General features: G+C 31.4%; 2 long non-coding RNA genes across 12 annotated transcripts in view; both read left to right on the top strand.

Moving 5' to 3' along the window:
* Nucleotides 1-609: 609 nt before the first annotated feature.
* LOC118184937 (uncharacterized) overlaps nt 610-27,548 on the top strand; it is a 57,655-nt gene continuing 30,716 nt past the window's right edge. For 2 of the 11 annotated variants that reach the window (XR_015039160.1, XR_015039162.1), the window contains exons 1-2: nt 610-624; nt 25,787-25,850. This is a non-coding gene — a long non-coding RNA (uncharacterized LOC118184937). Of the gene's footprint in view, nt 625-21,989; nt 22,044-24,628; nt 25,279-25,786; nt 25,851-27,548 lie in introns of those variants that run through there. The other 9 variants (XR_015039158.1, XR_015039164.1, XR_015039157.1 and 6 more) reach the window with 8 other exon arrangements.
* Nucleotides 9,926-16,631, top strand: LOC146992689 (uncharacterized). Its single transcript, XR_015039165.1, has 3 exons — nt 9,926-10,018; nt 13,407-13,496; nt 16,490-16,631. It is a non-coding gene; the product is annotated as an uncharacterized LOC146992689 (long non-coding RNA).

Genomic DNA, 27,548 nt, shown 5'->3' with positions numbered 1-27,548 from the left:
TTTGTAAGATAAGCTTCCTTTTATTGCTTTATTCGTAATACTAAGCAATGCGCTCCATTAAAATTGGGATAAAGCTTAATCAGGCAACTCCTGTGCTTTTTGACTGAATAAGCTAATTTAGTAGAAATATTAAATTAAACATAAGCATGTTTTAGATTAGACTATACCATCTCGTGTTCTGGAAGAGACATAAACAACGCCAGCATTACGCACCCACTAACATACACTTGCCAAAGAAAGAAAAAAAAAATCATAAAATGGCTACGTGACCAACCAGATGACTTAATACAAAGTTCTTAAACGTCATCGCGGAAAATATTTTGCAAACAATCCAACAAATAGAGGAGATAAGGACGATAAAAGCATTCCAGGAATCCGTTACCATTTAGGCTTTGCTTTTTTCCGTCTGGCTATCAGATGAAGATAACAATTTTGAAATGGAAGAGAATTCTTCTTAATTAAATTACAGCATGATATTGACATATCTTTTCTAACTCAAAAGGGGCGTTAACGTGTTTCTAAAGGAGAGATGAGAAAGATTTAAAAGTAGTTATGAAGTGATGTATGTGAAGAAAAATGTATTGTTTTTAAGCTTATATATCAGCATTGTTAGAAACTCACATGGTAATAGAATTAAAATTTTATTTCATTAATTTCTAATATCATTTTTACACTTCATTGGATGTTTTTATTTTAATTGCATAGGCGAAACTTTGATATTTCGATGATTTACAATAATTACAGTACGTTAAAAATAGTACTTTCCTTTTTAATTAAAGTGTTTATTGCAAATAAATTATAATTTCATTAAAAATTTTAAAAAAAGTCTGTGCATTTTCGATGGCGATTTAGAAAGTGTCCATAGTAAATGCAACAATATTTATTGAGCACAATTTTTAACTGCAAATTATGCTTTTATTATTTTTAAATCATTATATATTACAGCACATTTTCTTCCAAAATAGTGTTCTATACAAAATACTTTATCTCCTTCTCTTCGTTACATATTCCGTCAGTAGTATAACGGATAAGTTCTCAGAATGCTGATAGTTAATCCCAGCGAACGGATTGACTCCATAGTATTCCTCAATGTATAACGTGAATATAAAACAGTTTCTTTTTAAAGTTCTCCACGAATGCATATTTCCTAAAGAAGACGCATTTCCCCTCTTTTCGCATATTCATTGTTCAAATAAGCAGCAAAAGCCATTTGATACAATACAATACGATAATGATATTCTAAACAAGAGCGAAATCGTAAAGCAACGTCTTTTTTGTGTATCTACTATTAATGTATTTCTTCTGCCTTCTTAGCATGCCTTCGTGGTGTAATGGTCAGCACACTCGGCGTATCGAGAGGTAAGAGGTTTAAGTCTTAGCGAGAGCATTGCTCATTTTTCACGTCTCCTGCTTAAAAATAACCTAATGATTCTACAGGGGCACCCGAAATAAAACAGGTGATGGAGGATGATTCGAGAACTGTCGATGTGATATATCATAATCGGACTTAAAGCTGGCACTCTGCCAGGAATTGAAGCGCACGCACTCGAATGCGAGTAGCTGTACATATAAGTGCATATGCGAGTGATGATAGATTTTGTATATATAATAAAGTAGCATGTACAGTAAATGAGTGTGTATTGTGAAATAATTACCCACTAAAGGATACACGGTAGCTGGCGACGATAGATGTCGGATTTTTTGGTAATAAAAAAAGTGCGTAATGCAATTGAAATAAGGATTAGGGGATTTCCCGAAGACTGCTCAAGATAAAGCTTTTATAATCACTTTTCCTTCGGAAGATCATAGAGCAGCTTGTAACTGAGTTAATAGCGCAGAATAGAGCTCTAATAGAAAGACTTACTTCTGTTATTACTCCACAAATGAACAATTCGAAACTTTCGGTTCAATTTGAAAAATATAATGAGAACGAAGAACAGTTTGATTGGTTTCTAAAGAGATTCTTAAGTTATTTAGATATACAAAATGTTTCACAGGACAAGTGTGGGAAAGTACTGATTTCTAGTTTGTCCGTAAAAAGTGTATATAGTCTCTTACGATTAGAATATGTTAAATACAGTAGTGCGGGATTTATTTTTTAGTGGGCTTAGAGATAGAGCTATTCTGGATCGAAATTTTGAGCAGGATAATATCAGTTTAGATGAGACTTTAAAAATAGCTTTGGCAATGGAAAAAGAGTTAAAAGGTGCAAACGAAATAATTGGGAAACCAGTGGAAATTAAGGAATTTAGTGTTAGGAATAAAGGTAAATCTTAAGTCAGTCACTCCAAAACAAAAGTTTGAAAAACAAAACTTCGCAGCTAAGAGTGCTAAAGGCAAAATTATTAAAAATATCGGATGCTACAATGCTAATCGTGACTATAGTGGTCGTGAAATGGTGTTCTGTTTTGGTGTTTTATGTGTTTCCAGTGATTAAAAATTTATATGGTGTTCTCCAATCTTCCGTGGTTCCAGTGGTGCAATATTTGGATACCCTGATTAGTGTTACGCTTCGGTTATAACGCCCTAAGTGTTGTATCGTATATCATTAATATTAATCGATTATTGTGTTTATCGTGAAAGGTTGGTACTCAGAATTAATTCATATAAAACCAAAAATAACATACAACGGTAAGGCACTTTCTGGTTTTGCTGAAAATGCAAAAGTCGCTTGAAAAAACTGCTAATGAGGTTCTTAACAGAAGCTTTCACACGGACCATTTTAGCACGGATACTTCGTTTCATAGAATGATTAGGGCTGAAGCATCGTTAAATTATGTTGCTAATCCAGATCCTCCATTTACTGTGTCAGAAATTAATAGTGTTATAGAAAACCTTAAATGCAATAAAGCTCCTGGTCTTGATTCTATTTCAAACGAAATTTCGAATCAAGTTCATAGAATGTTTCCAAATTTATTCTCCAAAATCTTCAATACTTGTCTGAGGCTTGGTTCATTTCCTCGTTGCTGGAAAACAACGAATGTCGTTTTAATCCCTAAGAATAGTCCTCGTATCCCGCATTTAGATAACTTGAGATGCATTAGTCTTCTTCTCAGTTTAGGTAAATGCCTAGGAAAGCTGTTTGTTAATAGAATTACCTGGTTCATGCATAATAAAAAACTGCTAAATAAAGCACAGTTGGATTTTACCCCTCATAAGTGTTGTGAATATGCTCTTTTGTACTTAAAAGACATGGTGAACGAAGGTAAGAAGAGAAATTTACACACAGTTTTAGTGTTTCTTGATATCAAAGGCGCTTTCGACCACGCCTGGTGGCCTGGGATACTTGTTTTTTTAAGGAAAGCTGGTATTCCGTGTAATATTTTCCGCCTTATTAAAGATTTTCTGCATGACAGATCTGCATTGCTCTCCCTTGGCTACGTTTCTTTCTCCCGCATTTTGGAAAGAGGTTGCCCTCAAGGCTCGGTTTCTGGACCTTTATTGTGGAATTTAATTATGAATGATCTACTCAATAGACTCTCAAATTGTCCGAGTTGTAAAACAATAATTGCTTTTGCTGATGATCTACTAATTTGCTTTCAAGAGAAGTGTCCCATTACTCTCTTTAATACGGCTCAGAACACCCTTAATATTATTTCCAATTGGTCCAGAGAACAGAAATTGGAATTCAATCCTAATAAATCTAAAATTATGATAATTAAAAGAAAGCATGTCAGCTATACAAACCAACAACTGTACTTGGATAATACCTTACTCCAAACGGTGAATGAAATTAAATATTTAGGCGTTATTCTTGATCATAAGTTTTGTTGGAAAAATCATATTATGTATTTATCCAATAAGTGTGAAAATATACTTAGAGGACTTAATTGTGTCTCTTGCAATACTTTCGGTTTAAAATCTAATGTTATTGATATGATTTATAAGCAGGGTATTGTCCCCTTAATTTGCTATGCTTCTAGAGTGTGGGGAACAGATTTAGAAAAGAAGATTAATTCCCGTATGCTTCGAAGAATTCAAAGAAGAATTTTACTTAAGAGTTGTGCGTGGCTACAGAACAATTAGCTGTGAAGCCTGTTCCGCAATTTCAGGATTTCCTCCGATTGACCTTCATGTTTTAAATGACAAAAAGTTTAAAGATACCATCAGCAAATTTATGTTCGATACCAAGGTGTTGTTTGAAGATCTTCCTCATCCTGCCAATCGTTTGCCAATTCAAACTATCATTTATGACAATTCTGTTGATAATAGTTTTCCTGTTGTGTGTTATACAGATGGCAGTAAAATTAATCGAGTTGGATTAGCTTATGTCGTTTTCCATCATGGTTCTGAACTGGAATACAAACTCTTTAGAATTCCCAATGAATGCAGTGTTATGTGAATTAGTGAAACTGTGAATTAGTGAGTCAATTATGTGGATATCTAACAACTGTTCGCCAAGTGCTAAATTTCTTATTCGCACTGATTCTCTTTCATCCTTATATTCTCTTAGGAATATCTTCTCATATAATAAATTAATTGTCACTTCCCATGCTCTTCTTAAAGACCTTAATAATTAAAGGTGTTGATGTTATCTTTTCTCATGTACGTGGCCACACTGGCAATCTAGAAAATGAAAGGGCTGATTGGTTGGCAAAACAAGCTACACATCTTCAAGTAATTACTCCAATGATACTTTCAAAAATCATTTTACAAGAACAAAAGTAGGGATAATACAATACTCGAGTGGAATGAACTATACGGGAATTCTACTACTGCCTCTTTGACTAAACTATATTTTCCTTCCATTCCTCATAGACTGAATAATAAACACTTTTTCTGCAATTTTGAAGTTAGTCAATTTCTAACTGGACATGGTAAATTCAATTCATATCTGAAGAGATTTAGATTATCTAATACCAAGGAGGTTAGAATAGAAGGAGGGAGGGTTCGCAGTTTCCTCCACTATCAGGGAATGAAACTTCACCGAACAAGCGGCGTCCATATTTGTAACTTCAAAATATTGCATTACGGCAGTGAAACGTACGTGTTTTTAAGCTGTTCCGTGCATGTATTTTCCACTAAAAATATGTAAAATTTATAATGAAATGCTTCGCTATTGTTAGTTTTTTGTTTTAAAGTTATAAAGATGATATCCGTAATTTACTACGTACAGAACATCATTAAGAAATACTTCGAAATCTAAATGCATGTGCATAACATTAAAGCCTTTAAAAATAATGTTTCTGCATATTTCAAGAATTTGTTTAGGTTTTATTAGCAACCTGTTGGGTGTACTTTCCAATTTTTCCTTTAAGAAGTGATATTTCTGATTTATTCACAATATTGTAATTTATTAAAGAATCATTTAAAATAATTTTAACCTGAAATTAATAGCAGATAATTTTCTAAAAAAATAGTCACAAGTTGCATTTTTTTTTTAAATGAAAGTTTAAATAGATTCTTTTCACAACCAACAACCTTATAACAACAAGAAAATAAATATTAATAAAATAAAACAGATTTATGTGAATTCAGTGATTTCAGTTTATGCGCGTTTCATATTTATGAATCTCAAAGAAATTGCCTTAAATTAAGCTGAATTACAGAAATATACCTATACCTATATTTTTGGATACATCTTTCCCACATGTTCAGTTGTGTAAATATTTTACTTACTTTTATCGCTATACTTCCCACAAATTTGTAAATTTATGCAAAAAAAAATTTTTTTAACAACAGAAAAGTTAGTTTATCTTAATCAAATGCACAAATTATATTCCTAACAGTTCACAAAACTTAAAAATTAATAATAATTAATACATAAAGAAAAGCATTACTTTGTTTAACACCTTTACAATTCATAAAATAGTAACAATTGGTGTCTTACTTTTCATGAAAATTATCAAACGAATTACCTAAAACGTTCAAATTATACAGTTTAAATTCTAGCATACATCATTGTATGTTAAGGAACAAAGATGCCAGCTATAAACAGAAACATTAAAATGTATTTAACATATTTTGATTATTATTAAGTCCTTTTTTTCACATCTGGAAAGAAAACAACATGACATTGTAATATTTTTTACCTAACTTATTACATAAAAAAAAAGAAAATCAATACTTACGCGGGAAAAGTAATCTCAGGAATCTTTTTCGAAAATCTGTTTGTGCATTCATATACAACACAAGCTGACATGCTTCAAAAAGAAAAGAAGAAAAAATATTGTAATTACGGACTTCCTTGCACAAGTCACAGCGATAACAGTAACATGGCCGCCAAGCTTCACCTTTTGAGTTGAACCTTCCCTCCTTCTATTCTAACCTCCTTGTCTAATACAGACTTGTGTTCATGCAGTTTCGGGGGAGTGCAAAATGTCGAACATTTGTTGTTCTATTGTTCAAAGCTCAAGGAAGGACGAAAGGAACTCATTTCTAGGTTAAACTCTATTCTGAATTTTACATTTCCTCCCCCTCTTCACGTATTTGTCCAACATAAAATGGCTTTCTCTTTCTTCTGTAAATTTATCTCTTACGTGTCATCTGTGAATTTGTAAGTTTATTTGTTTATTTTATTTTGTGTTGTTGTATTTGTTTGTTTTTTTACTTACCTCTGTAAGCCTTGTGTAATAAATACTATGTGGTGCACAAGGATTTAAAATTTTCAATTAAAAATGAAAATCAATGCAGAAGCAACAACAATTCAAGTTGTTATGGTATGTTCATTATTTTCAAAATACAGAGAAACTATTGGACTGGTGCCAGTACTTAATATGACTGCTGAAGATGAATTAGATATATGTAATAGCAAGAAGCAATACATTAAAATTAATAATAATGCGCATTCTATAGTATGTTGTCTTTTGTATAGTATGTAGAAAAGGTTAATGATTTTAAACAGTGTATGAAATGTATGATCGAAAAAATAGTGTTAAGGAAACTTTAGCATTTCTATGAAATATTGTAATCTATAATTATGTGATGGTTAATTGTGTAATATTAAAAAACACTAAATATTTTTTATTCATTGCAAATTGCAGTTTTATTACTTTTCGTCTGATATCTTCCAGACACTGTGTAATTTGCGTTTTTTTAAATATTGCCGTTATGTATGTTTATTAGATTATCTCAATAAATGAATCTTGGAAATTAAGTTTTATTTTTTATTAAATTTAAGTAATTTTTATTGCCGTTATGTATGTTTATTAGATTATCTCATTAAATGAATGTTGTTGCAAATTAGGTTTTATTTTTAATTAAATTTAAGTATATTCTATTTTCTTCACTTACTTTTTATGTGCTTGTGATAACAAAGAAATTCATAATAAATAGAAACAAAAAGTTTCATCGTGGGCTATTTGACGAGAAGCTTACTTTAACATACTTAGCTTACTATTGTATACTATATTATTTAAATTATTTCTGTACAGTAACAAAAGGAAAGTTATTGATTATAAAAAGTGCATGAAATAATCATTGTAATCTACCACTATTCTAAAATGTAGAAACTAAAAATTAGTAAATGCATTAACATATGATCGAAAGAAATGGTGTTAAGAAACATCAGCATTACTAGGAAATACTGCAATCTATAGTTATTTTTTATTAATTGGAAATTTTAGTTCTGTTACCTTCCTTCTACTATTTATACTTTCAAACACTGCTAGTTCATGTTTTTTCCTAAATGGTGCTGTCATGTATGTTGTTTGTTAGGTTATTATTTTATTTTAGATATAAATATGGGAAGATTTTTTTGGTGATTAGATTTAGGTATATTTTTGTATGAAATATTTTTGATCAAATTTATTAACTACTTTATGCAGTCTTTCATTTCCATATCTTGGAGATATAGAAGTTATTGTTTATATTTTTTACTATGAAACGCGAATAAATTTATACTTGAGTTCAGGTAAAATACTGATTATGTTACCTTAAGAACCGCTTCCTAATTTATGATAACAGGGGTAATTTTCAATATCTTCTAGATTTAACAGAAATAAATGTGATAATGCTGTTACAATCAGAAACCTCTCTTTTTTAACCCACATATATATCTTTACTTTTATTTATGTCTGATTGAGTTTTATTTACTTAAAACCTACTGTTAATTTTATATATTTATATCCCCCATAGCACAAAACATCCTCAGGATGTCCTATTTAAGTCGCAATATCCCGGGACATACTTAGGATGTCCTAAGGATGTTGATTCTCAGATGTCCTGAGGAGATCGTAATTTAACATCCTGAGGATGTCTTATTTAAGTCGCTATGTCCCGGGATATGACAGGATGTCCTGAAGATGTTGATTCTCAGATGTCCTGAGGAGTTCACCAATTTCACATCCTGAGGACATTCATTCTGCATTGTCCGGAGGACTTTCGTTGTCAACATTTTGAGGATATTTGTTCTCAAATTTACCAGTTTTAATTTTTTGACATTGCACATCTGAAACTTGCACATTATTTTATTTTTCATATGTATTTTACTAAGTTGTTTCTAAATGCTGTACATTAAAAATATTGATATGATTGATGATTTATTCTTGTTATTTTGTTATTAATTTTAACTGCTATTTTTTCTGACGTTTTTAAAAATTTATTTAGTCATGGAAAAGATTTTTTTCAATGGATTAGCATTTTCTAGAATATTTGCAAAATTCTAAATAACATATTTTTTTATAAAAAATGTATAAATTACATGTATAATTACTTACATATTACAAACCCTAGTACAAATATAGGTAAAATTAGATATATATATATATTTAATTACGGAAACAAATTTTTTTTTTTAAATTTGGGTATAGAGACATTAGGTATTTTTTTGGAAGCAGGAAACATGAAAAATTAGCAACTACCTTCGCCGGGAATCGAAGGACGGACCTCTGGAATACCGGCCCAGTGTGCAGAACCACTACACCACGAAGACACGCTAGGTGTGGTGGTGGTGTATTTAATTATGGCAAAGCACACTAGGGCTATCTGCCTAAGGGGAGGGATGTCTTCGTGGAGGACTTTGTAAAGGAAACTGGTTCGTATACACGTTACACGTGGGGAAAGCCGCGAAAACACCTATGCAGCCAGCCTGTTCGCGGGATTCGAACCTCGGATCGCACTACCAGGGTTCAGCGACTTTACCGCTCGGCCGCTGGTGGGCCGAAGACACGCTAGGAAAGCGGGAGAAATACCTTATATTACTTCTCTTTTTAAAGGCAGACTTTTTTAAGGGGATCCAATCACTAAATCCTGGGTGTGGATATACCTCATCCAACATCTTTTTAGTTCGGGCGCCACTGTAGAGACATTGGGATTTTTTTGGGAAGCCGTAGAGATGAAAAATTAGCAACCGCCTTCGCCGTGAATCGAACCACGACCTCTGAAATACCGGCCCAGCGTGCAGAACTATTACACCACGAAGGCACGCTAGGAAAGCGGGAGAAATACCTCATAAGGAAAATTTTTTTCCTCTAATTACAGGACAGAAAATGTTTTTCAATCGCGCGATCTGTTATTGATATTGAATTACAGTCGTGCGATAATTTCGCAGTAAAGATACATCTCTGATGACTATCCAAGATTCTAGAAACTTTGGCCTTATATAGAGATGGTCGTCTTATAGAAATAATGCTTAATATCAATATTTATTTATAATCTCAGAACTATTGGTCACTTTCAGAAGTTGTCGTTTGAGAGGCGATATTCTATATATTTATTTACTGATACTCTCAGATTCCAAAATTTGTTTATATTCTCAGAAATATTGGATGGAAGGTGGTCGTCCCATACATGCAAAATTTTACATTTCATTAAAAATGAATTCGGCACTATTTAACTATTTCCCTATTAATTAATTAATTAGATAAAGAGAAAATTAGGAAATAGTACTGTTTACTACGGAATAATGTAGGAAGTTCTACAGAACTATATTCTTTCGCGTCATTGCACATTGTATCCGGCAAACTACTAGTTCCTCGTATTCTTCCGCAAATCCTAAACATCTGTCTGATTTGAAACGAAATTCAAAATGGCTGCGCCATGAGGTTAACTTGTATGGATATTTTTTGTTGCATGAAAGGTAAGTTCACTTGCAATACTTGTATGTTTACTTTTTTTGCTTTTCGAATTTATGTCATTTTGACAGTTAAATGTTTCACAGCTTTATGAATTGTTACCATTCTGTCGTGAATTACGTGTATCTCAATGGCTGGCTGTCTTTTCAAATATCTAATTTGCCCTGCTATCCAAATGCTTATGACTGAATTTTTTTTTAGTCTAGTTTATGCATTCAATTTCAAAATAATATGTGTGATCAGATTGCTTATTATTTTATTGCAGCAATAAAATTATGTTAAATAGTTTGAACAATTGTATAAAAATAAGAGTTTGCATTGTTTTGACCAAAATATGTATGGTTGAAACATTATCTTAATCTAGTTTGTAATTCAAGTTTTTTTGGGGGTACTGTTCTGTTATTGGGACTAGAATCGAAATGTATGAACCTGTGTTCGTAAGTATGTGCATAGATGTGTATATGTAGACACACAAATATACAAGCATACATAAATACAATTCTGAACCGGGTCCTGATAACAGAACAGTACCTTTTTTGGTTGATCTTTACATTACGGTAACTTGGCGATTTTTTGGCGAAAATTTGGCGACCAACTCCCCTACAGCAACCCTCTATTTTTTTTTCCCATCGCCATTTTGTCTTCACGAAGTAAAGACATGTTTCTTTTCTTCTTATCTACTGAACACTTCTTCCAACAATCTACTAGCCGAATTACACTTATGCTAGAAATTTTATCAAACAACACTGCTTAATCATGACAAATATTCACTGCAAAATTCGGAAAAAGTGCACAATACCATACACCTTACGCGTTTTTCAAAATAACACATACACATAAACCATGTACACGCCGACTTATTTTTACTTAAAAAAACATCCCAGAATTGCACAAAAATGGCATTGCGCACACTCTTCACTATATCCATGTACACTGCTTTTTTCTCATAAATTCGAAAAATTTCACGAAAATACATGACAATTTTCTCAATCTTTAAACCCGGTAAAAAGAACATATATGAAATTACCTGATCGCGAAAAAGTATTTACCCTTTACAAATATGAACATTTCCACATATAAAATAAATAAAATATCCAAAAACTTTTACCTCTAAATCATCTACTACATTATACACGTCACCAACGAATTCATACATGAAGCATTACAAATATTTAGTATCAAATATTTAAATTATTTCCATGCACGTTTATTTCAACTTAAACGTAAACCAAATTCCTACAAGCATAAAATTCACAAAATAACTATCATTTCATTAAAATATCACTGAACCATGTACACGTCGACTTATTTTTACTTAAAAAAACATCCCAGAATTGCACAAAAATGGCATTCCGCACACTCTTCACTATATCCATGTACACTGCTTTTATCTCATAAATTAAAAAAATTTCACGAAAATACACGACAATTTTCTCAATCTTTAAACCCGGTAAAAAGAACATATATGAAATTACATGATCGCGAAAAAGTATGATTAAACGAAAAAGTATGATTGCTTTTAACATTTTCTCATAAATATTGTTTGCATTTTTATTGTATTTTAGTTATGTAAAGTGAACATGAGAATATTAGGAAAGCTGAAGAATATGAATAGCTACCATAATACATGTATTTTTTCATCGAGCCCATTGTTTTAGAAACCAATGCACCATTATTATATGCTGGCTTATTTTATAGTTATATGCAGTTTAATTTTATGTTCATGTTACTGTAGTATTGTCATTATAATAAAAGTATTGATAATTTTTGTTGAATCTTGCAAGTTGCCTAACATTCAGAATTATTACTACCGAATTTTACTGATAGGTTTTTTCAAGTTGACATAATCTGTCTGATAAATAAAATAAACTGCTGTTTAAATTATATGCATTTCTCTTAATGTTTCATTGAAAGTGAGATGGAAATATAAATGCTATCCAGAAAAGTGAATTCTTTTTGCCTGAAATAACAAACTGTACTAAATGATTAATGTTTATATCATTTTAGAAATGTCAATATTAAAGTTTCTCCCTCCCCTTCTCTTCTTTGATTTTGAAATAATTTATAATAAAATAATATATGCATCAGTGTAATTAATGTAAAGTGTCATTCAATAATATAATTTATTTTTACTGATATTTTTATATTTCTTATCTGGGTTTTCTTTTGGTGTTAGAAGGAGGAAAAGACTGTAATGTTTTAATTAAGGAAATAATTACAACATTACAGTCTTTTAAATAACACAGTTGCAGTAATGTTTATTGAAGCAATCAGTACTGTGTGATTGCCAGTGATTGAATAATGTTAAAATGCATTGTTCATAAGGAAATTTGCTTATCTTTGTGTTATAGATTTTATTTTGACACAAGCTGAAATTTGAATTATTGGAAGCACTTTGAAAACCCGAATTACTTCCTGAATCGTTAATCAGGCCAATATATAACATACAAATTTTCATACAAAATTATTTCTTTGAGCATATTATAAAGAGCTCATTTAATTTTATTATTTGTACAAATTTTAGATTCAAAAGTAGCATGTAACAGTTAAAGATTTATTGAAGCCTACTTGTTACTTGTGGTAACAGAGAAGTGTGAAAGATATTGCCACATTAGCGAACATGACGATCATTGATGCTTAGTTTAGTAATTTAATAATATATTGAGAAATGCTGGGAACTTTCAGAAGTAGACATTTCGGAAATGATAGGCTTGATAAAATTTACATGGTTTTATTATCTTTAGTTAAGAATGGATTTTAGATGTTCATGTGAAAGAATTATGTTTAATTATATGTGAAAGAATTGTTAAAGTTTGGCATTTAAAAAATGAATTAATAATATGCAATTATCTTTTTATTATACATATATTACTATATATTTCTAATGCACTATGTAAATGTCAGTGCTAAACAATTGAGATACTATTGTCAGGGCAATCTTTTCTTATACATGAAAAATTCTGATACTTTATATTTTCATCTGCCCTCACAGCTTCAACTTATGCTAAAACAGCAAGAGTATGCACACGATAATAGCAAACTATGAATATGCATACCACACACATGTATTTACATGCTTTATATTTAATCTTTATTTCTGAATAATATTCCATTGGATGAAAAATATGTGAATATTGACCCAATGTATATATTTTTGTGTGTGTGCATCCTAAAATTTCTTGTTTCTTATAAAGTGCTTATTTGAATTACTACTTGTGAACAGAGCAGTAGATATGAACCATAAACTAACCATTTTGCCAATTTTCGCAGCTTTGCAGATAGTCAGAAAGCACCAAAATTTGTAATAATGTTAAGTTTAAATGATGTTCTATACTTTTGTGTTGATTTTTCTATTCTGTTAATTCTATTACTGTGTTATCAAACTTTCTGCAGGAATTTCAACTGGTTAAGATGTTATTACCATGTGGAGAAGAATTTGGTTTTCAAGCTAGAAAAAATTGCAGCTGAAGGATTTTGTAGAAGGTCAGTCAAACTGGTTTTAGTTAATTATAATTTAATTTTGGGTGAAGAATTCTCAAATTTATTTATCATAAGTGTCTAAAGGTCTTCTAAATTAAATTCTGCTTGTTTCTGAAATTTTTCATGACATTCATTCTTTGATTTATTTATTTTTTTTTTTTTAATTTACTAACTTATATCCAGGCACATAATGTTGCATTTAATGCCATACCTTAAATATTGTAAAATGTTAAAATAATACATTTCACTTAAAAATGTGGTTGTGACAGTAAATTTTCTGTTACATTTAATCATATCTATAAACATTGGTATACATCATTTTTCAATAATCTGTATATTATTTTGTGCATTTCTTTTACATCCAAGATCTGGCATATGACTTGCTTTTCAAACTGATAACATGGTGTAATAATGTAATCTAATGGTTAAAGTTTACTATGGAACGGGCCAAATTTAATAAATTATTCTTTGATAGAAATTTATTCATGTGTTCAGTGTGTCTCATCTCTTGTAAATTGCTAAAGTAAATTTTATGTACTTGCATTTAGGAATTTTGACTGTATCAGAGTAATTTTGTTTCAGTTATTATAACATGCAAGGGAAAAAATTCATTCATAGCTCCGTATTTAAAATTAGTTAATTAAAGTCCTTAATAAAGAGGGATGTTTTGTTGTTTTTAATGTCGATAGAGTTTAATTCAAAAATATGCCACATTAAGGGTTACTTTTTAACCTAATTTAAAATTTTCATTACTTTAACATGTCCAATAATTGTTATTTTAACTCCGATATTGTAATAATATCAAAATTCCTTACTTTTTGATAGGTAATCCAAATGTAAAACAAGAAAAGAAAAAAATAAAATCTAGAAGTATATTTATTTCATACCTCTAACAAATAAAAACAACACAAGCTCTTTTTACTGTCTATCTGCATAGTGTGGCATGTCCCGTAAGACTGAGATTTGTATGGTCAAATCCATGTTTCAGTTAAAGGAAAATGCATGCACAGTCTTCTGATTTTCCCTTCGATTAAGGATTCTGTATATACTAGCATAAGAAATATATTAGTTAATGCAGTGTTATACATCAATATTTATAGACAATTATTGTGGCTATGTTTATTATAATTTTGTTCACTGTAATGGCTGGAGTGCCTAAACCATCATGCTGTGTACTCAAATCTTCATCTCTGCATACTGCTCCACTAGTGTTTAAACCACTGAAATGGTGATTATGGTAGAACATCTTTGGTAAAAATTTACTCTACTGTAACCCTTGGTGAATCGTTTCTTTTTTTTATATCAAGATCGTCACCTAAGATGATCGGCACCAATTTCAAGGTGGCCACTACACAAAACCAAAATAAGAAGTCAAAGACATACACAAACTCTGTGTCCATGTACACATTGACCTATTACAACAGAGAACTGCACAAACTGGGAATTGTGCACTGCCTTAACTTTGTCCATGTACACGTTGATCTATTTTCACTTTAAGAAAATCAGAAAGTTAAAAATATCATAGTTACCAGAAAAAATTCGCCACTGTCTTAACACACAGACAACCAAAAATACACAAACAGAGAGGAATAAGTTACCAGAAATACATATTTCCTAACATAAAAACATTAAACAACAAATCTTCTAACAAAAATTAACACAGAGACAAAAAAATAAATGAAACGTCATTTTATTAACATACCTTTTTTTTCACATGCATATGTTTAGGCTTCCCACCACCATCCTCCAGGTAAGCAATTCAATTAAATTTTTCGTCTCTTAGTCACCTCAGACATACTCAAACGATGGTACCCACACCAAAATAATAAATAGCATGTTCAAAATACAAGACCATACTACTTCCGTGCAACCAAACACAGCAATTGAAAAGAATGGTAAGAACCAAAAACAATGGGACCGTACAAAAGGTTTACTATTAAAAAAAGTAGCCCAAAACTAAATTTATCACAGCACGTTGGCAATATTTGCAAAAATAACTCCTTTTTATTGACAAAAAAAAGTTTTTTTTTTTTTTTTCCCAAAGGCTACTTTCGCCAACATTATCAACATTAGGGTTACCGAAAAACTTATTTGACGCAATGGGCTTCCACATTTCACAAACAACCAATACCACTTTGCGATTTTTTTTTCAGACAGAAACCAAGGTGTACCATACAGTAAAGATTAGCCACATCTTCATTTACTACTGTTACAAGTACTTCTTTGGTAAATTTCTGCGGTTAAATTCAAAAGTTTAAAATTGCATTAACATGATCAGATTCAGAGTCATAGCTACGGTTTTCAGCACTCAGGGACAACTGAAGATTTCGTGCCTCCTACTGCTTGCCAAGGATGGAAAACATTTAATTCTAAAATGTTCTAACATCAGTTTGGCGCCCCTTGGATTCTGCACCCGGGGACAGATGCCCCCCTCTAGCTACGCCCCTGATCAGATTTTATTTTCTGCACGTAGCTAACAATTACTTATGTGTTGTCAGATAAATGTTACCAGATGCAGTTAATTATTTTTACTTGCCAATCTCATGAGACAAGTTTTTTTTGCTCCTGCAAGACTTTACTTTGTGTTGCAAAATAAATTCATTCTCACTCTTTTTGGACTTGCCTACACATTAAATTTAAAATAGTTTTATGAATAGGTAAGATGTGATTATCATAATTTTGTTTCTCTCTTTACCTTGGCAACTTTATATGTTGATTCAGTATCCAAGTTACCTACCAGTGGCTGATTGATAAAACTGCTCATATGTTCAGCTGGTGGTTTGAGTTTATTTTCTGACATAAAAAATTTTAAAAGGCATCCCCCATGTTTATTTTACTATAATCGAAAAATCAAATAATTGCTACTCTGTTTATAGGTACTAAATGTTAAAATATTTTAAATGCTTCCTTTAATTTGCATTCTAATAGTCATATGTTTAAATTTAATTATGAATTATATTCACATATAGTAATTGTGAGTGTTTTTTTTATTTTAGGTGCTGTGAAAGGCAATGACAGAGATCCAATTTATCAAGAGTTCTTATATACATACGAATACATGGATATAAGATTGTTTTTCATGAATTCAAATAAAATGTGATAAATTGGATTAATAAAAACTATTTTGAATTTTGAAAAGTGTTTTTCCTCTGTTAATCATAATATAGTGCCATAAATTTCTGAATGTGTTTATTTTTCATCCAAATAAATAGCTTTACAAAAATTTGTCATATTAATAGATATTGCATAATTTAGCATTATTATAAATATTTATTATAGCAGATTTAGCTGAACTACTTTTTTAGTATCTTTGCAGATGAAGTCACAAAGGTAAGTGGTTAGATATTTTTCTGTATTCCCCATTAAGTAATTTTATCTGGTAAATTACCATTATTTATATACTAAAGGTGAAAGAATAAGCTTTCCTTGAAGATACAAAAATTTGCAGATATTTCAAAAAATTGGTATACGTAAAAAAGTTCTTAAATTGCCACATATGCAAAACTGAAAATGTTATATATGAAATAGTTCAGAAATATAAATATTTTCACTATTTTTTAACTATAATTCACTGCATTTGTTATATATAATTACAGTTTAAGGTAGCAGTGCTTTTCTCACTGTGATTTCTCATGTATTTTGATTCATAAATCCACGTATTTTGTTTTCTCTTTTGAGACCGAATAAAAAATGAACTAAACATTCTCCTTGACATTGAGAGTTGAATAAAAGCTCACCTCAAAATAAAATGAATTAATAAGTTTATGGAAAATTTTACATTGCATATATTGAGCAGAAAGAGTAAACTGAATATACTTAATGGAATTAATAATTGGTAGAGTTGATAGCAGAATAAAATGTCTTAATTGCATGGTAAACAGTAGATCTTTTGAAGTTTTTCTATGTTGCGTAAAATGCAGATTTAAATTTTTGATATTGATTGTCATATAAATGGTAATTACTGTTTTATTTTGCTCTGAAATGAATGGTTAGTAATAAAATTCTGGATGAGACAACCTTTAACATGCGCTAGAATTTACAAAGTTTAATTTGGTGCTGATTTCAACGGGTAAATTTCATTTTACTGAATTTTGCGTAAAATAATACCAGTGAACCATTGCAAATTATTTTCAGAACTTTTTTTTAATCTAAAAAGGCTATTAGTTTTGAAATGTGACTTCATATCGTCAGTCGTAAACTTGTTTCGCTTTTCATTCAAGTCTTGCCGTTTGGCAGAATTTAACATATTTACCTTTAAAATCTAATATATTATTGACTAACAAGCCAAGCTATTTAAAAGCATTACACACAGTTCTTAACAATGCTTTTTTTTAATTTTTAATCTGATTGATTTAAAATGCATTTAATTCATGATATATCTAATTGAAAACATTTTAATATTTCTACATAATTACATGATATATTTCTTCATTTTTCAAATATAACTTTCTGGTGTCTGTATCTTATAAAATGTTTTGCTATTTCCACTGCCCCATCTGTATTGATAATCTATGCATTCATAAACTTTTAGCCTCTTTGAGTGACTGCTAAAATCTGAGGCCTTTCAGATTTTTTTTAATTGTGTGAGCAGAAAGATAGAATTTTAGAAGAGCTTCTTGAGTTACCTTTTGAATGATATAAAGAATTGTTAACATAATGTCAAATTTTTACAACTAAATATTAAATATATAAAAAAGCCTGCAGCATTCTCATGTTATGAAAACATATTTATTTATTCTGAGGCTAGGAATTGATTTAGTTTTAAAAATACAATTTATTCCTTTTAACAATTCCCAACAGTGTCATCAAAACACTATAAATTCCTTACATGTTTTAAAGAAAGATGATTCATGTATGTAAAGATTATTAAATGGGTAATTTTATTATTCAATTTTAATACAAATTAACTGAAATTAGAAACTGATTTTGTAAAATAATTTAATTATGAATAATTCAATTTGGGGGCTATTGGATGTTTAAAAATGATCAAAAGATTTTTAATATCTTAAAAATAAAAGCAAAATTTTCAGTTTTAATATTTTGTATTAATAATTCATTTTAATTTCCTTGCTCATTTTCAATATATTCACAAATTCAGATTTAAAAACAAAATAAAGTTGTATAAATATTTTCAACATTTCTGATTTTTCCATAGTAACCATAGAACAATTTGAGACTATCTGTGTAAAGAAAAGTAGGTTTTAGATCATCACACCTTCACATACTTTCACTGGAATTTTCCTCTGTATATATACTGGGATGTGACACTAAGCAGTTGAGAGTGTATTTAAGAGGTTAAAGGGATATTGTAACTAGTGTTTCAAATCCTGATAACATCCCATACGCTGTCGGTGGGACGTAGATAGGATGTACTGGGATGTGACATTAAGCGCTCAGGAGGATGAGTTTAGGAGGAAATTGGGATATTACGGGATGTCCTGAGGATGTAGTAAGTAGGACTTTAAATCCTAATAACATCCCATATGCTGTCGATGGGACATAGATAGGATGTTTTTAGGATATAATGGGATGTGCTTAGGAGGTTTGTGGGATGTCCCGAGGATGTAGTAAGTAGGAGTTCATATCCTAATAACATCCCGCACGCTGTCGATGGGACTTGGTTAGGATGTCCTGAGGATATCCCGGGATGTGACATTAAGCACTCGGGAGGAGGTGTTTAGGAGGTTCGCGGGATATTTCGGGATGTCCTGAGGATGTGCGCATATCCCGCGAGCAACATCCTTAGGATATCCCAAGGATGTTTTTGTGCTATGTGGGATAATAACCACTTTCATAATTACTCTCACTTACATACTAAAGGATTAAGGAAAAAAATGACGAAATCTTAACTAATCGTAACTTAGAATTTAAGTTATTTTAAAAAACATAATTTAAAGTTCTGAAAATAATTAATTAATAATAAATAATTATTATTAATTATGCATATTTAGTCTAAGGGAAAAAATTGTATTATCTTCTGGTTTTCAGGAAATGATAAATATTTAAACTTTATAAAAATACAAGAAATATAAAATTTTAAGAAAGAAGAAAAATATATTAATTATTAAGCTTATTTTTCTGCATAAATAAATATGTAACACAAGGACATAATAACGACGTTTTGACAACTGTTGCAAAAAGGTGGAATTTTGTGAACATTTAGGCGTCGTTAAGACGTCGTGATACGATGCTTTCATAACCAAGATATAACCTGCAAAAGACGCATTAATGACGTCTATGCGACAAAAAACCTCTTCTGCAAAGACGTAATAAAGACGGTTGTAACTGTTTCAAAACAGTGGAGTTTCGCGGACATCTGGGCGTCTTAAAGACGACATATTGCAACGTTTTTGCAACATGACTCGTGACCAGTTTGCAACGTTACGATGTTGCCGTTCTACTTGGGATACTACAGGAAAATTTTTTGGCTTTGCTTCCGTCGAAGATTGACAGTAGTTTATTCCATTTCATACTTTTTCTTGGAGGATATGGGGGTGGAATTTCGCAACTTTTTCGGATAGACCGCTGCTTGGGTGGAACCTCAAGATACTTCGATTAGTTATTTCCCATTAATAATGCTTGCCGCAGTGTATATGTCTTCAGAGATCGCTACTTCCATTTCAATGGTCGGTACCTTCGTGGTATAGGTATCGCCCATATTTTTAAGTTACTGCGGATCCTTGACTTAAATTTTATTCTCTCAGTCCAATACATGTAATGCAAACGTAGAAGTTTTACAAAAACTAATTATTACAATCTAGAAAATCAAGATTTCACTCAACTATAAGCCAAACGTGGTAACACATGAATATAATTGCTTAAGTGTTTTCATGCATCAGTTTTAATTTTTTCGGTACTTTTCCGTTTCGCCGGCGCAAATCTTGCCAAGCAGACTTTATTGGCGACAACACACAGTATACACATAAAAAATGTTAACAAATGTTAGTTCTGAGAAATTTTTATTTTGAAGGCATAAACATTTTAACATCCTTTAAAATTTTGTAAAATGAAAATAAATAAAGAGAATAAATTTGTAAAAAGACATTAATTTAAGAGTTTACTATGCTTTCATGGTACAACACCCTGATTCGCCGTTTCATATCACGTTACCGCAAGTAATCTCATTTCAAGTAAACTACGCTATAAAAATCTAATTTTCTAAGTAATTATCTACATTAATTTCAAGTTAAATCTTAATTTGGAATACAAGTTTTAAATGCAAGAATTATTTCAATTCGTACGAATTGCTTACTCAGAAATTATGTAAAAAACCACAGTGCTTTACTTCGCTAGTGCATTCTCATAAGGATTAATTAATTTAACACTTGACTTCGCCTTTTCTATATATTCGCCTTCGGGTGAGGGGCATAATTGTATCTCAATTGACTTAATTACCGCAAATGGCTTTAGACATAAAACTGAACTATCTGATAAAAATTCTATGTAATAGTATGCCAGTATTGAAAGAAACAATTAATCTGATAAGAAATGGCTGCGACTTGTTTTGAAAATGAGGCGTAAAATGTTACCAGCGAGGATATTCCGTTTGGCATCGTTTGTACCACTTTTGGTGACTTTATCGCTTGTGCCGGCAAAATGGAAAAGTACCAATTTTTCGTAACGCCGAATAATATTCCACTCTTCTTTAAATTTTCCGGTCTCCCCCCCCTCAAATCTTAATTATTCACAGAAAATATATTTCATGTCATTTCTTAATGACAGCTAAAATGTTAGAAAAATTATTTTTTATTTTCCACGTAATTTTTTCCCTATTTCTAAAATAAAGTTCTTTTTCTCATTTCGTTATGAAATTAAATTTTTAACACTCATTAAAACGTTTTTTCTTAAATGTTTTAAACTTTTTTTTAATTACTCATATTAGAAAGTAAATATTATATAAAATTACTGAAATAATGAACGTACAACTCGTACATAAACGGGTAGGAAAGCATGCTGAATAAATGTTTTCATATTCAAAAGACACAGTTATGGCAAAGTATAAAGATATGTGTCAAGAACCGTTTTTACTTCCCACTGTAAAATGTGCGATTTGTAAAAGTCTAAAAGGTGTTCTTACATCATCTGTTCTTTTATTATGATGACAGGTTACACGTGTCTTACGTCAGATTTTTAGATTTTAAATGTTAATTTAAAAAATTCTTAATTGCACTTTTTAACGTTTCCGATTTCGTAAAAGTAGGTAGATTAACATGTTGTAATTTTTAAGCAGACATTCATAACTGAAAAGTTTAAAAATGTCAGTGAATGATAAAGACGTATCGTTATTCAGATTCTAACACTTAATCGAAGAAAAAAAGTGAGATAACATTCTATCTTCTTTACCTCTCTTATTATTCTTTATACTCTTATCACTTAAACAGTTATAATGCTGAATTTGCAGCGCGTCCGCAAAGTTTCGAGATAATTGTGCGAAGCATAGCGTAATCAGTACTTGAAACAATTTAGGGTGAATTAAAAAATTCCTCATTATCTAACATTTTAGATGCGTTTGCACTGCTCGTTTGAAAACACGCTCGACCATTTTTTTTAGTAAGTATACTGGATTCTCTCCCTTCCACCGATTTACAGAAATTTTGGAAAAAAAAAAAAAAAACTAGCAGGCAAATCACATACTCTACAACCATAAAAATTTCTTAAAAGATAGTTAGCTAGTTTGTTTGATCACTGAAAAGCACGATAGGGCTATCAACCTAAAAGACGTTATGTCTTCATAGAGGATTTTCTATGCGAAACTGCCTCGTATCAGCGTTACTCATGGGAAAATCCCTAAAAATGTACATGCAGAATTATGACTGTGATACTTCTTTGGCAATATGAAGCAACTCCAATGATGGAACACAGAAAAAAACTTTATTTAGCAATCAAAATGGCGACATACAAAACGAGCCCATATGCCAAATTTTGAACACTGTCAGCGACATTACCACTTTGCCGCTGATGTTAAGAATGTAGTTTATACGCATAAGTTGTATATAGCTACTAATTAATTTTATCGTGTACTACCGTAAAATGAATACAAATCTTTTATAAAATGATAAAGCTCGAAAAAATAAACATCCCAAACTCTTGCAGACCTCCTATAGGGATATTGGCAGTCATGGAAATATGCTTAAATAAACATAAAACATACCTGCTTAAAAATGACTGTAGTGCATTCTTTACTAATCTAATAATTTTTCCACTTACCTGCTGTTGCTGGTATTGGGGTAAACTTGCGTATTGTGACTATCTTTTTAAAATGCCTTATGATACTGATCATATCTATATAGATAGTTAATTCGTCAATCTAGTGAGCTTTGTGGTGAAAAGTGGTCTCTTGCAGTGTTGACTTATTTTTCAATATGTTTAATATAATAGCTCAGTAACATAAAAATTCCCATACGAATTGCCTCTAGTTACGTTGGAGTTACATCCCTCCTGAACTGGAAAGAAGTCTCGAAAAAGGAGTTCACTTGCTTGATATGTACTATAGAATTTTTACTGTAAAGTTTGCGAGCTGTATTAGGAATACGGATGTAATAATGAAAGCCATAAAAATGTTATGAAGTTTATGACTATGTTGTGTAGTATTTCACAGTGCTTAATGAATTTATGACTTTTAATATTTATATACTAATTCTTTTAATGTATTTAAGTGACTATGTTGTGTAGTATTTAACAGTGCTTAAAGAATTTATGGATTTTAATATTTATGTATTAATTCTTAATGTATTCAGCCCCATATTATTATTTAAACACAATTTTCTATTGAATGTACTACTACATTTCTTAAAAAGCTAGTGAAAAGGAGTGTACAGCCAAAGAGCGGGGGATTTTCTTTTTCCCAGGCTACCACCCTATTCATGTCATATGCCGGCGAACAACTGCGATTCCTTTAATCGCCCCCTCCATTTAACTTTCAATACTCTACACGTGTTTCTCTCGTGGAAGATAAGAAAATTTCGACTTCATCTGATGTGGAAAACTTTGATTTGTTTATCACTGCCGTTGTCACAGTTCTGACAGAAATGCGATTAAAAACATTCTTTGAAGTTTTGCGCGAGTACAGGGTATGCCACATTTAAAAGGGGGGAGTAGAATTTTCTTGGAAAATTGGCTGTAATTTTTTAGCCCTTTTCTCGTTGGTTGGAGAGAGTTTACGAAATGAATTTGAATGGGAAAATATTAATTTGTAGCTAATTTGAGACACTAGTGAATCTGGGGGATTTCTTATTTCATAGAAGATGAGGTTTTAAAAGTTATTGCACGAGAGGTAGAAGCGTTTTTTTTTCCCCATCTCACTGAAAATTACAAAAAAAAAAAAAAAAAAAAAAAAAAAAAAAAAGGGGGGGGGCGGGGAAGAGATAGAGAAATAAGGTTTCGACTGTAGAGTGCTGGCTCAGGAGCCGGCCGCGGTCTGCGCGTCCAGTTTTCCTGTCGAAAAAGAATTTAACCGTCGCGTTTTATCACAGCCGTCCCGAACACGTATGAAAAGTCGCATGAGAATAACTAATGAATGACAGTGTTCCCGTAGCCGGAAAAAACAGCTCATTTCGTTTCCCAGGAAAAGATCATACTAGCCCCGGAGAATTTTCGCTTGAAATTTCGGCTTTTTTGTTGGCATTTCCCGGCTGCTAAGACAACTGAACTTGTGAAGCAAGATTCAGGGTGTCGGTAAGAAGAGAACAAGTGTGAAGAATATTCGATTTGGATAGTGCAACATGCAACTGTATTCCTTTCTTCAGAGACTGATGAACATAAAAGGAATTTCGATAAGAAGAGAACAAACGGTGATGAATATTTGATTTGGACAGTGCAACATGCAACTGCATTCTTTCCTTCAGAGACTGATGTACTGGGTGACCCAAAAGTCCGTGAACATTTGAAAATTCAATAATTCATTGAATAATGTAGGTATAGTGGTAAAAACTGACACACATGTTTGAAATGTCATGGGGTTTTAATTGAAAGCAAAAAATTGCTTTAAAGAGCCAACAGATGGCGCTTCATGTGATAACAAATGTAATTATTAGCATAACAATAGATTTTTAACAAACAAACAAGTGTTCAACACGTCAGCTACCATTCATCAACAATACCTATATTCGAGGGACAATGTTGTGTACAGCACTGTACGGCATATATGTAAATATAGTGAGAAATTGCCGTCGAATGTTGTCTTTCAGCATCCCTAATGAGGTCGGACGATCGCGGCGCGGTAGACTTGTGATTTCAGATAACCCAACAACCAATAATCACACGGATTGCAATCTGGGGACGTGAGAGGCCAAGCGTGAAGGAAGTGGCGACTCAGCACGCGATCCTCACCAAGCGATATGTGCAAGAGATCTTTCACACATATAGCAATATGGGGTGGAACGCCATTCCTTGCATAAAAGTCATACCTTCCAACTTTTATCAGCCAGATTACGGCTGATGCGATTCTGTAACATATCAGCGTAGCGAGGATAGAAAATTGACAAAGTTATGAACGGACTGATTCCCTCTCTCACTACAACTCATTTCCTACATGATTCTCATGCGATGTCACTGACATTTTGCTGGCCAGGGCCATATGTTGGCTTTTTTTTTTTTTTTTTTTTTTGTCAATAAAACCTCATTGTAATTTCAAAGAATGTGTGTCAATGTTTACCCCTCTAACTATATCATTGTTTGAATTATTGAATTTTGAAATGTTAATGGACTTTTGACTCACCCTGTAGATAAATGAACATCTGACTCTATTGATTCTTATCAAGTGGAATATCTGAAACGAAGACTTTAAGTGAGTTTTCTTTCCACTGTTTTCTAATGCCATTGTTTTATGAAGTTACGGTCATTATATTTTAATTAGTAGAAATGGTATTTAAAATTTTTAATTATAGAGAACTGAATTGTGCTTACGTGATTTTAAATTTTATGCCTGAAAACGATAATTCGGTTACTTATCACTTCTTACAGTAATTGAAACTGATTTGTAACGTGTAGGCTAAGCATTAGTATGCTGTATAAACATATGCATATGTGATATATAAAGGTTGTTAAAATCCAAATGAAATTTAATTAAGAAAGGCAGATGTCTTTTACATATCAAGTAAAATATTATACAGTTATATATTATGTTTCATCTGGTAATTCATTTTTTTCAGATGAATTTCGCTTTGTAATAGAAATGATGTGAAATGTCACTAACCAATGGATGTAGGGGTAGTCTAGCCAGCTATCTTAATATGTGTTATTCACTGATTAATAAATGTGTTTTAATTGTAAATTTTTGTTTATATTTATTTTAGTGGTCTATTCATGTCCTCCATGTGATTCTTAAGGAAAATACGGAGCTTCTAAAACGAACCCTGGGTAAATTATTACGGTGTATATGTAGAATTAATTATTTATGTGGATTTGAATTGCACAATCGGATTTATTATTTTTTTTAACTGGTGATCGAGTTCTTGCTTTTTTAGATTAACCTTCGCTGGTGTTATGGGGTGTAACGCATTTATATTTCAATGAAAGAAGTTTGTGGTTATCTCTAGAGTTTAGGGATTATTGTATTCAGATTTACATATTTTCGGGAAAGTTAGAGGATATACCATTATTTTACTTTTCGAATTTGAAAAGGAACTGTATTTTCATTTCATACTGAAAGTTATATTTTTTGATTTTATGCCAAAACACCAGGGAGAATATAATCTCATTTCACTCTCGGAGGAATTTGACTTAAAGGGTTAAGTTTTGAAGTAATATAATTCACAGAGATGATAATTTATATAATTTAGCTTAACTTCGATCACCAGTCTCTAGATTTCGGATGTTATGTGAGTTTTATTTTAATAATATTTGTCCGACACTAGTTGTCTGTTATTCAACAAGCAGGTTCAAATTAAACATATTCAAAACTTCTTAAAATAACTTATAAGGTTTATTTGAATTTTTCTAAGAATTAATTTTTAGTTAAAAGTTACTTTCCTCTCTTCCCTTAATTTCAGCTTATAACTTCCTGCCAGAACGTATTTTCAGAATCGCGGTTGAATGCAAATTGAGGAGAAGTATTTAACTGTGAAGTTTTACTGACTTCGTTAAAGAGCCTGAGATTCTGATCAGTGCGCGTTAGCCTTTTGGCGATACTCTCTCACAAGCTATATTACGCTCGGCCGTTCTTTAGGCCCTTGATAACTTCGCCGTTAGTTAGCGTTAAGAGGCCAACTTTGTTAGAATTTTGATAGCTTCGGCTATATCTTTTTAGTTAAGATTGGTTAAGTTTTAGTTAAGATTGGTTAAGTTACTTTTTAGTTAAGATTGATTTCTTAGTTTCCTGAGTTCAAGTCCGAGTGGAGGCTTTATTGTAAACTCCAAGAAAGAAGTCATCTGTTAAACTTTATTTGGAATAATAAAGGGTATTTAACCCTTCTTGAATTCTTTTCTCTGTCTATTGAACTAAAGCGATTATTCGCTTAGCAGTTTTCAACGTTCCAGACACATTGCAGTAATATCCAAGGTTTGGAACACCAGAAGCTTTTTTTTTTTTTTTTTTTTTTTTTTTTTTTTTTTTTTTTTTTCTACATAGCAGTTATTCTTCATTGAATCTAGAAAACCACGAAACAATTTTACAGATTTCATTTACCTTACTAATGTGATGCATACATTGTATACCTCGTTATCACAGCAATAAAGTCTTAAACCCGTCAAATAAATATTACTTTTTCACATTATTTTTCAATCTTTGATATCTAATTTTAGTGATGCGTATTGAAACTACTGTATTGCTATCTTATAAGACAGTGCTGGTTGCTGACAAATAGGCGATTCGTCTGTATATAGATTTATGATATCAGTGACTGCTATACAATATATCCTAAATGTTTCTTTCCCTTGGCTGTCTTATATGTCTTCTTCTAGCTCACATTCGAGTGAAATGAACAATGTAAAGTATATCTTATGTACTAACATTTCTGATAGCAGTAAGGCTTTTGTCGTTGTAGAGACATTAGGTTATTTTGATGCAGGAAACAGGAAAAATGAGCAATGCCCTTGCCGGGACTCGAACCTGGACCT

Source organism: Stegodyphus dumicola, chromosome X2 (assembly GCF_044657685.1).
Source record: "Stegodyphus dumicola isolate Sdum_Otavi_A_Nest chromosome X2, ASM4465768v1".
Lineage (NCBI taxonomy): Eukaryota > Metazoa > Arthropoda > Arachnida > Araneae > Eresidae > Stegodyphus > Stegodyphus dumicola.
Note: the sequence above shows the minus strand (reverse complement) of the source record. Positions and strands in the feature narration are given on the sequence as shown.